The 12,858-nt window shown below is 44.8% G+C and overlaps 1 protein-coding gene across 1 annotated transcript in view; it reads left to right on the top strand.

Moving 5' to 3' along the window:
- The first annotated feature begins 2,246 nt into the window (after positions 1-2,246).
- Positions 2,247-12,858, top strand: part of LOC142775123 (uncharacterized) — a 789,190-nt gene continuing 778,578 nt past the window's right edge. Inside the window, exon 1 of the mRNA XM_075876470.1 lies at positions 2,247-2,386. The gene's annotated coding sequence lies outside the window, so the exon portion shown is untranslated. The remainder of the gene's footprint in view (positions 2,387-12,858) is intronic.

The following is a 12,858-nucleotide window of genomic DNA, read 5'->3' as shown; positions in this document are numbered from 1 at the left end:
TATTTCAACAACTACGCCAAAATCACTTCAAAGGAAGCATCCGAGAGCGCCACCATGCTTACGTACATTACGTACACCACGCTAACACGGTAACGGAAAACCTGAAAAATAGCACGCGAATGTAAGTGGTATGGGTAACGTACGTATCTGTGCATGCGCACTTCGAACCCGCTATTAAGGTAAGCCCGCTATCCCGCTAAGCCCGGTACACTATAACCGTCTAATATACAGATGACATATCTGTGTATAATAAACAATAGTTTGATCATGAGCATAGAATGTCATATCTATTAATTAACAAATAAGCTATAAAGCGTTACTGTCGTGGTAGTGTATTAGAATGGGAACTTTTGTTTCTCCTTTAAGATGAAAAATTTTACCCCTGTTTCGAATGTTTCAGCTAGACTATCTAACAGTTGGAAGGTTGATTGTGAGCTATCGACAGACACGAAAACTTTCATCCAGTTCTGACAATATTTGCGCCATAACGCCCATAGCTCTGAATCAGTACGTATAAGGTGTAGACCCTCAAATTGCTTCGCTGTTGTTTTGCTTGGTGATAAATGTCTTACTCAGTCAAAAACGGAAGGACGCAATATAGAGACTAAATTAAAATACTATATAGACTATAAGCTTTCTTTCAAGACAGCTGTCTACTTGTTGGAGTGTTGCCTTCAATGACATTCCTCTTTCGATGTTTATTAATCTATTCAATTGAGTCTCCACCTTCCAATCAACTTCTGCCTCGCTTGGAATATTTTTCTGCAAAAAACGTCACGTACGTCTTCGCCTGTTGCTCCTAGTAACAACAGTATTTTTAGGAAGAATTGGCAGAGAATTTCGTTCTTGGTTTTTTTTTTATTTTAATTTTACGGCCGCCACCAATCGATGCATTCACCAGGGGCCGCTAGCACAGGCGCCAATGTTCGACCATCCCATTCCCGCGATACATCCATGGTAACACTTAATAACTAAAACGATATTGTGAGTGGTCCTTAAAGGTGCTGGGAGATTCTCTAAATTTTTTTTCTCTCTGCAATGGCGCTGAAATGAAGCATTACCCGAAACTCTTAGGGCACTTTTTATTTTTTATTTTTTCACAGTTCCGTCGGGATGCGCAACTTCTTCCCTCTGTTACTCCAGCCATTTTCTGCAGGGCAAGCGCACATTCATATCGGTCGAATGCAATTCGCTCGTCAATTTGTTCTCATTTAGTAGGAACGAGATTTTACTTCATTTTCACAGCGCCCTTTTGGTTTACTATAGCCAAATCATATCTTTAACATTGACTACGCGCTAATATCTATCAAGTTTTAAGTGTCTAACATTTAGGCTCTAAGTGGTTGCGCCGTAAGATGTCGTGAGTTATTAGCCGAAATGCCACCTGCTATGGGGTGTGCATGGAGCGCAGCCGTGCGGACTTCATCATACAGCTCCGTTTCATATTGTGTGGGATACCGACCGTGTGTTATAGTTCTGAAAGCCACGTGAACAGTTCTTAAATTGCTGCTGAACGTTGCAACCCCCCATGTTTTAGTATTCGCTTTGTGTGGAGTTGTTTTGTAGCGCACTTTTTCTCTCTCCCTCTTCATATATATATATATATATATATAAATAAATGTATATATATATATGTATATGTATATATATATATATATATATATATATATATATATATATATATATATATATATATATAGAGAGAGAGAGAGAGAGAGAGAGAGAGAGAGAGAGCTGTACTTAGGAAGCGTTGTTACACTTGGAAATATTTTGAGTTGTGCAGTGCCCTTCGCAGCTGCAGTGCTGTGAACTCAGTTATTATTTTCATTAGTGCCGTCATTGTTTTAATGCTTTAATTGCTGCAAGTGTACCCGGATTCTCAATTATTTTTCTATCGAGGGTGTTAAATCGGTGGATAAGGTATGACTCTCGTTGTTCGACGACGAAGTTGTTGCTGCTTGGCTAAGTAGCTCTGTCTGCTTTTATCGTTTATTTTTGTTTATATTACGGCTCAGCACTGCTCAAGGCCTCGGACGACTCGAAAAGGTACCTACCGTATTGGCGACCGACGGGTGCTGCGCAGCCCGCCGCGTCGAAAGGTAGCTAGAAGAAACGAGACAAGCATCAGGCAGAGCGCCGCCTTGACCTCCCAAGGTGTGACACCAGGTCAGAAGCACCAGCTGGTCTGCGCAAGCATACCTGACTGCAAGCGACAACACAGCGTTGAGTCAGAGGACGAATCAACTGTCGTCGGGGACCACAACGGGGCGAACCTCACAGATCAAGACATGGACGAGGGTGGTTTCCGCCTCGTGCGACATCGCAAAGACAGGACGGTGGGCATTCCTGTGTTGATTGCTCCAACATCCGAAGGAGCTAACTTGAGGCAAGTGAATCCTATTCACCTATATTCGAAAATTGAAACGATTCTCGGTGGAGCCCCAGTTAAGAGCCGTTTCACAGAACAGGGAGCCCTGCTCTAGGATATACAGAAAGAACATCAAGCTAATATGCTTCTAGAGACCAACACTCACTTTAGATTCGCTCACTTTATCTTGGCTTCGAAACTTTCTTTCACTCCGCCAGCAGTTCACGGTAATAAACAATATCCAATCCCCTCTTTCCCACGTAACCCCAGGTGTACCGCAGGGGTGCGTCCTCGGCCCCCTGCTGTTCTTAATTTATATTAACGATTTGCCAATCAGCACCTCATCTCGCATGCGAATTTTCGCCGATGATTGCATTATATATCGCTCAATAACCTGTACCGATGATCACCTAACACTGCAAAATGACCTCAACAAGATTAATGACTGGTGCAAAAAATGGCTTATGTCGCTAAACAAGCAGAAGTGCAAAATTATGTGTTTTACACGCAAGCCACATATTTCTAGCCATTCGTACATAATTGATGACTACCCTCTGTCGTACGCATCAACCTACAAGTACCTCGGTATTCATTTCACACCAAACCTGTCTTGGTCCCACCATATCAACACCATTTGTGCGAAAGCTTCAAAATCATTGGGTTACTTACGCCGCAACTTGCATAGCTGTCCATCCCATGTTCGGCAGCTAGCTTATCAGACCTTCGTTCGCCCACAACTTGAATTCGCCGCATCGATCTTGTCCCCATACCAAAATTACTTAATCAACATGCTTGAAGCTATTCAATATAGGGCAGCCCGATTTATCTCACGAAGTTACGACTACCATAGCACCATAACGGAAATTAAACATTGCCTTTCTCTTCAACTGTTGAGTACTCGGCGGGATATTTCTACCCTATGCCTTTTCCATAAGTATGTTTACAGTAACAGACCATTCCCATTTCAACTCGATAAACCTTGCGTTACATCTCGTAGGCTGCATAATAACTTAAGTTTCACGCGATTATATGGGTCAACGGACGCCTTTAACTCATCGGCTCTTCCTCGCGTCATCCGCTTGTGGAATGATCTCTCGAATGACATTGCATATCAATCAGACCCCGAAAAATTCAGACAACTTCTTCACTCTTTCTTTCAGTCATAGACACTTCGATTGGTTCCTTTTTACAAGTATTTGTTGCACGTCCTGTATCGTTCCAGTGTAGTTATATTCATTCGTTTTTTCCATTTCCTTCCGCTTACAGCTTAGGGCCTTGTGTTCGTTCAGTAAAGAGCACGCGCTCTTTTTTATTTTTCACACTTTGTGACCACCTGCATTTTCCTACTTTATAATGTTCTTATACACACGGGAAAAACTCTCTTATCGCCCTTTATTATCCTGTATTTCTTAAACAAGAACAAATTGCTTTCTGCGCGCTGCTCTAAAATATTTTTGGCTACGTGTGTGCTAGGTGTTTTTTAGAAAGTGTATTGCGGATATTTGTTCTCCTCCCACCAGCAATGTTCCGATGTGTAACTTCAAATGACTTTTTGTACATTCTCTCTTTAGTGACATATAACGCGTTATTTTTTGTTGAGTTCTTTCAAACTTTGATGTTTCTTTACGGTTTTGTCGCGACACTCACCCCCCTTACACCCCCCTTACACAATGCCCTGCAACAAGGGCCTGTAAGGTATTTTTAAATAAATAAATAAATAAATATACACTATCTGCGGCCTTGCCATATCTGCCCGCGTACCACACAGCTACATGAAAAATACCTGCATTATAAAAGGGGTCCCAAGATGGTACTCGGACGAAGAGTTGTTAAGCTACCTGAGACCTCAGGGAGTATACCACGCAAGAAGAATCATACGACGAGTCCAAACCTCATCCACCGAATGGGAATCAAGGCGCACTGACTCTGTAGTTCTCACATTCGCTCCCAAATTCAGAACGTCCAGAGAAGATCAACCTTGGCTTCACCAGACGCGAGCTGGTAGACTACGTGGAGACGCCACCACGCTGTTTTAAATGTCAGCGTTTTGGACATGTTGCTAAGCACTGTCGTGGGGAACAAAGGTGTAAGCGCTGTGGGGGGCCTCATGACTTTAAGACGTGTACAAGTAAAGAAAAACTTGTGTATGCAAACTGTGGCGGCGACCACCCAGCTAGCTACGGCCGATGTCCAGCACGAACAGCTGCGCAGCGAAGAAATAAGACGTTTGTCCTCGGCGCGAAGACTGTGAACGAACCATCGCTCACAAAGAAGACGTCCGGCGCACCAAACATGGCGGTTCGGATAACGAGTACGCATGAAATTTTCCGCGCCTAAATCCGACAAGAGCTGGTACTGAGTCAACGCAAGTGCTCAACGCTGGTGAGAAATGTATCACGAAAGAGTCCGCCAAGCGCACCTACGCTGATGCACTGAGCCCATCTCAAGTACCATCTGGAAGCCAACAGGAAGAAAACCTCGAACACGTTATTCGCGCTCTGTTCACAGCACTACGTTCACACGTCGCTAAGATGCCTGCGAGTTCAACGAAGGATATGTTGGAAGCAGTCCTGGCTCTATAGAGTCAGTGTTACTTTGCTCTGCTTCCACAAACACACAGTAGAATAATGGCACTGTCTCGCCCACCTGGTCTATTTCGTCCTTCAAAAGTGCCCTTAATAATGCAATGGAACTGCGCCGGTCTTGTAAAACGCCTGTGCGAACTAAACCTTTTCCTGCGCGACATTCCAATACCGATGCTAGCCCTCTCCGAAGCCGGTCTACCGAATGCAAGGACGCTCCCAGGGTACACCCGACACGGCAACCCGAGCATAACGTCGTTTGCAAATGGAAGCGCAATGATATACATAAGGCGGGAAATACCTCACGTCACCTTACCAGTGCAAGACCTCTGTTCCAACTCACTGGAAGTCGCTGCTGTGCAAGTGTGTCTGGGAAACCGAAAACTGAGTGTGGTATCGGTGTACATAAGCCCACGAAAAAAGGTCTCTATGGAGACTTTCCTAAAGGACCTCTGCACTCGATGTCCCGCTCCTCGAATAATCTGTGGGGATTTTAACGCGCACCATCCACTCTGGGGAGATAAGAGTGTAGACTTTCGAGGCAAGGAACTTCTAGCAGCTGCAGATGCTGCCGACTTATGTGTGGCGAACGATGGTAAACCTACATTTTTCAGGCCACCAGATTCATGGAGTGCAATAGACCTTGTACTTCACTCCACAGACCTTCTGGTATTATCGACCACGGCTCCAAACAAGATGGGCAGCGACCATTTCCCCATCTTCACCAATATCCTGGGATTTCGAACTGCTGGTCGACAATTCTGCAATGTAACACGCTGGGACACCTACAGAAAAGTGTTGGACAAATCCACTGGTGATCTGTTCGCAGATATGTTGCAAAGCAAGCGATCAACAACTTCATTGCTGAAACTGGCCGACCATTTTCCTGCTCCTGACTTGAAAGTGAAGAACCTCTGCGCAGCACGTAGACGAGCGGAGCGGAAAATAATGAGAACAAAAGGAAATCCGTCTGCGAAAACCGAATATAACAGGATAAGCGCTGCGATTCGTCGCCATAAAAAAAATTAAGACGAAATCAATGGGCCGCTTTCTGTGAGAGTTTATCAACGTTTACGCCCTTTACAAAGATATGGGCACTAATAAATAGTCTTTCTGGGAAGATCCGAACACACAGGCCATTCGAAGCACTCGCTTTGAAACAAGGGATAGATTTTCAAACCCTTGCAGAGGATTTCGCAGACGTTTTCATACCTGGTGGATCGGCAGGAGCGGCGATTCCTCTGTCACCCCAGCTTTTTCACACGATGGATACGCCATTCACCTTCCTAGAGCTGGATATGGCACTTAGCAAATTAAGAAGACGCTGTGCCATGGGTCCCAATTTGATCAGCAATCAAATGCTGACAAATCTACCATATGAGCGAAAAAGGGCCCTTCTGGACATATTTATTCAAGTCTGGAGCACGGGAGAGATCCCTTTTGTTTGGAAGACAGCATGGGTGGTGCCAGTCCTAAAGTCCGGAAAGGATCCTGCGGGCCTCGCGTCATATCGACCAGTATCTCTTACATCATGCGTATCTAAGTTGATGGAAAGATTAATATGTACAAGATTAACTTGGTACCTTGAACAAGGAAGACGATGTCCACCGTGTATGACCGGATTTCTCCCACGACTGAGTGCCCAGGACAGTGTTTTGGACCTATTAAGCCATATCAAACACCACCGCGTCAGCGGACTCTCGACACTCGCCGTCTTCGTGGACGTTGCCAAGGCATATGATTGTGTGCTTCAGGCAGGCATCGTGAACGGGCTCCAAGCCATGGGTGTGTCGGGAAATGCTCTTCGGTTTGTACATGAATTTCTCAGAGACCGCTGTGTCCGTGTTAAGCTTGGAAATGCAACGAGCGAAGAGAGACGCGTTTCCCTCGGCGTCCCACAAGGAAGTGTTCTATCTTCCTTGCTTTTTAACGCTGCCATGGCCAGGCTTCCCGACACTCTGCACTCAGCTCTGAAAGCAGTTAAAATATCCATCTACGCCGATGACATCTGCATTTGGATCTCAGGGTACCAGCACAAACGTTTGGCCCGGATAGCACAGAGCGCTATTTCAATCATTGAGCGTCACTTGTTGACACTTGGCCTATCTTTATCAGCGGAAAAGTCGGCCTTCATGCTCTTCCCGGGAGCGCACGGAAGTCAACACGTCTGTCGCTGAATATTCGAGGCCACTCAATTCGTTGTGCAACAAGTGTTCGTTTCCTTGGCATTACCATCGACAACAAGCTATTATGGCGACGTGCGGTTGATGGTATAGTCACTGCATCAGTGCAAAGGATCAACGCTCTTCGTCGCATGACAGGGGTCCGTTGGGGCAACAATCCTATGTCCATGCTTAAATTGAATGATGCGCTTATAACAAGCCGCATTCTTTATCAGCTGCCTCTGATATCACCATCACCAAGCCAGTTCGAACGCCTAGAGGCAGTGCACAGAAAGGGTCTTCGCTTGGCGATGGGAGTCCCTCAGGCGGCTTCAAACACGTAGGTCACCAATGAAGCCGAGTCTCTTCCGCTCCGCCTTTTGGCGTCTCAGGCCTTATTGACGCAGCTGTCAAGACTGGGCGAGTCCTTCGCAGGCACAGCGCTTCTCCGGTGGCTAAGAGCAAGAACTGGCTCACATTTCAACGCGGCACTAAACACATTTCAATATTTAGGCTTGAAACTTCCTAAACGGTGCCCTATGGACCCGCCATGGTCTTTTGTGGATGTTTCGTGCAACTTCAGCGTACCCAATCTACCAGCGAAGCGCACCAATCCAGCCGCGGAAGCAAAATTTCTTGCGCTGGACCACTTGAGCACCATGTACCGCGGCCACCTACAAGTGTACACCGACGGATCAGTGTGCACACAGACGGATAGCTGCGCAGCGGCTTTCTGCATACCCAGCCTGGGCGTGTCATGGTCGGGCCGCCTGGATCGCGTGGTTTCGTCCACAACGGTAGAAAGCGCTGCAATTACGGCGGCTCTGCGAAAACTGCGATCCTTTTCTGCACGAGATGTTGTAGTGCTGACGGACGCCAAATCAGCGCTACAAAGACTGCATCGTAGCCTACCTCAAGAAACGTTCACCAGTCAATCTCTGGCACTAATCAAACACCTAAATGGCAAGAGTTTTAATATAAAGTTCCAGTGAATCCCATCACATGTTGGCATTCAGGGCAATGAAAAGGCTGATGCCCTTGCATGCGAAGCACGTACATCGTGTCCAAAAGTAAGAACTCCCAACACTTACCAGAACAACAAAGATGTGATACGCGATCACTTCAAGGCGATCTACAAGTTTCCACACCAAGCATGTGTAATTCATGAACTTTTTCGGGAAGAAGCAACGCGGTTGTACCGCATTAGAACCGGCTCCGCATACACCCCGGCCTGGTCATTCAAGACTGGGAGATACGCTTCCCCGTTCTGTGCCTTCTGTGGTGACATCGGAGATATTGAACATTTCATTTGGCTTTGCCCACAGTTTGATGCGCAAAGAGCAGCGATGATCCACTCCTTGCGAAAAGGCTGTCATAGGCACCGGACAGTTCATGACATCATCTTTCCTGAAGGACCCGCGGCAACTAGGAGGAACGTGCAACGAACTTTGTTGGTCTTCCTGCGAGACACTGGGCTGTCTAACACGTGGTGACATTTTCCAAATTCAGGAGATGCTCAGGCGGAACAATTGCCGGCCATGCAGGCCAGGCTAACCCCACCTGCTGCAACACCACCACCACCACCACCACCACCATCTCGTTGTTCACGTTCTCGGTTTGATTTATATTCCGTCTCTAAGAGTGTTTGTTGAATGCATGGTCGGAAAGATTGAGATGTTTTGATTGAGGTAGACTTGGGGCTGATTTCGCATGGGCTCTGTGATTATTGAAGCGAATCCTAAATGGTGTTTCCACTTATGTTAATCGAAAATCTAATACCTTTTTTGATATATATATATATATATATATATATATATATATATATATGTATATATATATATATATATATATATATATATATATATATACATATATATATATATATATATTGTTTTATTGGCAATGAACTATTTTTCATTTTTTTATTTTCAGCCCACCCGTTTTTTAGATCTACAAAATAGTGTTTGAGTGATGCTTTTGTCGCTATGAGCGTTCCAAGCGATGTCTTCTTGTTTACATAAGCGGATCGCCGCCAATTTTTCATCGCTTGGTAGTTTGTTTCATCTACTTCTTTCCCGTATTTTTTAAGGACACGGCAAACCACTCACCTAGTTCCTCTCCTCCCCCTCCTAATCCTTTTTTCTACCACTTCCACACAGTGTGCCGAATATTCTAATATCCTTACGGTGTATCCACACTATGTCTAGAATTTTCTTACCGAATCATACTCGGGGGCATCGGCCGACGTCGAGTTCAGCTCATCGTAGCGCTCGCAGTGTCAACAATGCTGCAAGAAAGAGATCGAGCAACACACTTATTCCTCTTCAGCGCCGCCAGTAGTCTGCTCAGAGGCACTTAATTATGTCATTTTATTTGCGCCAGTTGGGTGGTTCAGTCATGCTGATTCTTTACACAGTTCCGAAAATGGAATCACCTGAGCTCAGTCGTACAGCCAGCTTACGGCAGTGCTTCGCAGGCCAGGCACCTCGTGTACTTGCGTTGCTGAGAAGCAGCCTGCTTCTGCACTCGTTTTTCACCATATAAGAAGGCTGAAAGTACATCTATCTTACTTAACTGTGCCACAAGAATGACTACGAAGAACTGCCGCTTTTTGCCTCGTAGGTTTAACATATCAGCATGGTTGGAATCGTTGGTTGACTCTAGTGCCAAAGTGACCTAAGGTCCCCCTGCAAGGAGTGCAATGGACGATGTCGTAGAATGTTTAACGTGTAGCCTAATATTCCACATCAACACAGCATTTCATACTTAGACTGCGTAATCTCTTTTTTTATTTCGTAAGACGCCTGCCTATTGTATCATCTCTAGTTTTAGTTTTTATTGAAAAAATAAAAATAAATGAAACATTATCTGTTTCTTGAGTGCTACATATTTGCACTAGGTTATGAGGAATAAATCAAAATTCAAGAAAACAATTATTGCCATCTTCGAGGCCAAAAAATATCGTTTTACCACAACCCACCTATGTTTGCCATACGCGAGTACAATGCACGAATGCGATGTAGTTAAGTCCGTGCTCATCACAACTAGTAGTGTCCTTAAGAGAGCGCTGTAGGACTTCCCTCGCTTTATGTCAGTCGTTTTATGGTCATGGGCATTGTATTTGGGATAGTGAAAAACCTTCGTTTTGAGTTCAGTAAACGGAGATATGGTCAAGCAACAGGTTATAAACTTCATTGTAGACATAGCCCCACGAACGTGTGGTAGATGGCGCAAGCTGAATTCTGGATAAAAAGAGCTTTATGTACACAGTTCAAAGCCTTATACGATGCTTCAGGATGTCGATGCATCATGAGAGCTTAGGGTTTATTTTCCTTTTTTTCCCTTCACCCAAATGTTCGGAAGCCAATCAGTGGTTTCTTTTGCGGTAATTTCTGCCTATCACTCATACCTTTCTCCTATAGTATTTTTTCTACAAGTCCTATCTTTAATTCTGGTTTCTCTATGTTATAAGCAAGGGCACATATGATGACACGGTGAGCGGCGGCATGAGCAGCTCGTAAGATCATAGAGGAGGATTTAGTAGAAAGAAGGAAATAAATCAATAAATAATAATAAGAAAGAAAAAAAGAAAGAAAGAAAGAAAGAAAATTTGCTATTATCTGGTGCCCACTCAGGCATACTGTAGGACATAAAAGTAATAGGCAAGGTGAAATGTGGTGATCACACATTAGTCAGGCTGAACACGGTGCTATGCTGCGAAGAAGAAAAGCAAAATTAACGACGGGCAAACAGGCTAACCTAGATAAAAGCATTGGAATCCATTATTGCCCTCGAGAACAAATGTGATGGTGTAGAAGAAAACACCGACGTACAGTAAATGCAGCAAAGGAAGTTGGGGGTAGCGCACCCAGGCAGAAAGTAAGCAGACTCTCCGAAACAGTGACGGACTTACTAAAGTAACATTAACACATGAAAGTGACAACACTAAAATATAAAATGTAATTAGCTGAGCTAACAAAGTTGATCCACAAGAAGAAATTCAGTGGCTTAACAAGCTACAATGTGAAATAGGTAGAGGGCGCAGTAAAGAACAATGGCAGCATCAAAGTTGCTTAAAGGAAACTGTTTATAAAGACCAAATGCGTGCATTATGAGGTAAACTAGGTAATATTATGAGGAATTTCAACGACACATTGAAGGGAACAGAGTACTTATACTCTGAACTGTACAGCTCGCAACTAATTTTTCCATCCCAGGCTGAATTCAAACTTCAAAGAGACGTTGAATTTCCTCACCTAATACCAATGAGTTTAGAAGGACAATAGGCGATATGCCCAGCGGGAGAGCGGCCAAAGAAGGAAAGTTACCGAGGCATAAGAGTGGGCTGGTGAACTTATGGCAGACATTTTCAAATATTGACAGGCAATTCCTGTCATTCCCTAAAGCGACAAGTGTACAAATATAGTGCACTGCCAGTGCTAACATATCAGGCGGAAACTTGGAGGTAACACAAAAACCGTAAAAGGCTGTTAATAACCTCGAGACGTGCGATGGAAACAAAAATGATGGGTTTGTCATTAAAAGACAGCTAGAGATCAGCGTGGCTTAGAGAACAAACAGGGGTTGAAGAATGCCAAATACGAATATCTGATCGTCAATGAAAGTGGCCCTGTGGATTGGAAGAGAGGGGGGAACGTAGCCGAGGAGGATAGATTGTTATATTAAGTGCCCAAGTTGAGAAGTCCGCAAGCATAAAACGGAACCAAGCTTGCGCAAGAAAAGTTGAATTGGATGTCACTGGGAGAGGCCAACGTCCTGCTGTGGACCTAAAGAACACGGAAAAATACAATAATCAATAAGCACGAAAGGCATTAAAAGACGGAAAACTGCAGAATAGCAAGTTTTGTTAGTTTCTTTCTCCATTTGTGAAATTTAGTGCGAAATAAATGTTCTGGTAGGCGCTAAACCCACCTCGTGTTGGTGTTGTGTTTTTAGTGTTAATTTTACGTGGCTTTTTTTTTAGACCTGTAGGAATGACAAATTGTAGATTTCGTTAGAGTTGGCTATGTTATTATCATGCATTCACTACTCAACCAAGAACTAAAAAAGCCAGTTTCACAATAAATGCGCGGGTGACCATGACATATCTATCAAAGTACAAGTCAGAGCCGCACATCCCAACTCCGGCGAAACACATAGAGAGTGTTAGAACTGGGGACCCAAGGAGCTAAGCGACCCAAGAAATCTGCGATTCGCCAGGGCGTGGGCGCAGAACGCAGGCCAATCTCGGGTGTTTGCGCTTGCATTGTCCTAAGACAATGTAGCGCCCTCCTTTGGGTGCTGACCAAATCTGGTAAGCACGTGATGTAAGGAAATAAAGACAGTGCTTTGCTGTGGAACGTGAAGCCACGTCTCGCATTCTCTGCCGGCATCGGTGCCGGTCACAGTGCAAAATATATACTGAGATTCTGATTCAGTCATCTCGTTTCTCCCTCCTGTGGAATGTCTACGAAAGCCACAAAAGATTGCCACGAGCTCGCGCCACCCGAAGTCACAGGGCGCTCTTTTTCTCTGGCTGACTGGCCACAAGTGGCGCAGTGCTACAACATAAAAATCAAAAGCAAGCGTAGGTCGGCAGGAAGACGCAAACACAAACGTAGCGATACGACGCAAACGCAGCTAGAGCTATACGTGCAACATGGCCCGCGTCAAGCGCAACTTCCATATCGCCGCGTGTGATGTTTCGTGTGGTTTACCCAACGCCGCGTGCGCTTATATTCTGCCG

This window comes from Rhipicephalus microplus, chromosome X (genome assembly GCF_043290135.1).
Source record: "Rhipicephalus microplus isolate Deutch F79 chromosome X, USDA_Rmic, whole genome shotgun sequence".
Classification (NCBI taxonomy): domain Eukaryota; kingdom Metazoa; phylum Arthropoda; class Arachnida; order Ixodida; family Ixodidae; genus Rhipicephalus; species Rhipicephalus microplus.
Note: the sequence above shows the minus strand (reverse complement) of the source record. Positions and strands in the feature narration are given on the sequence as shown.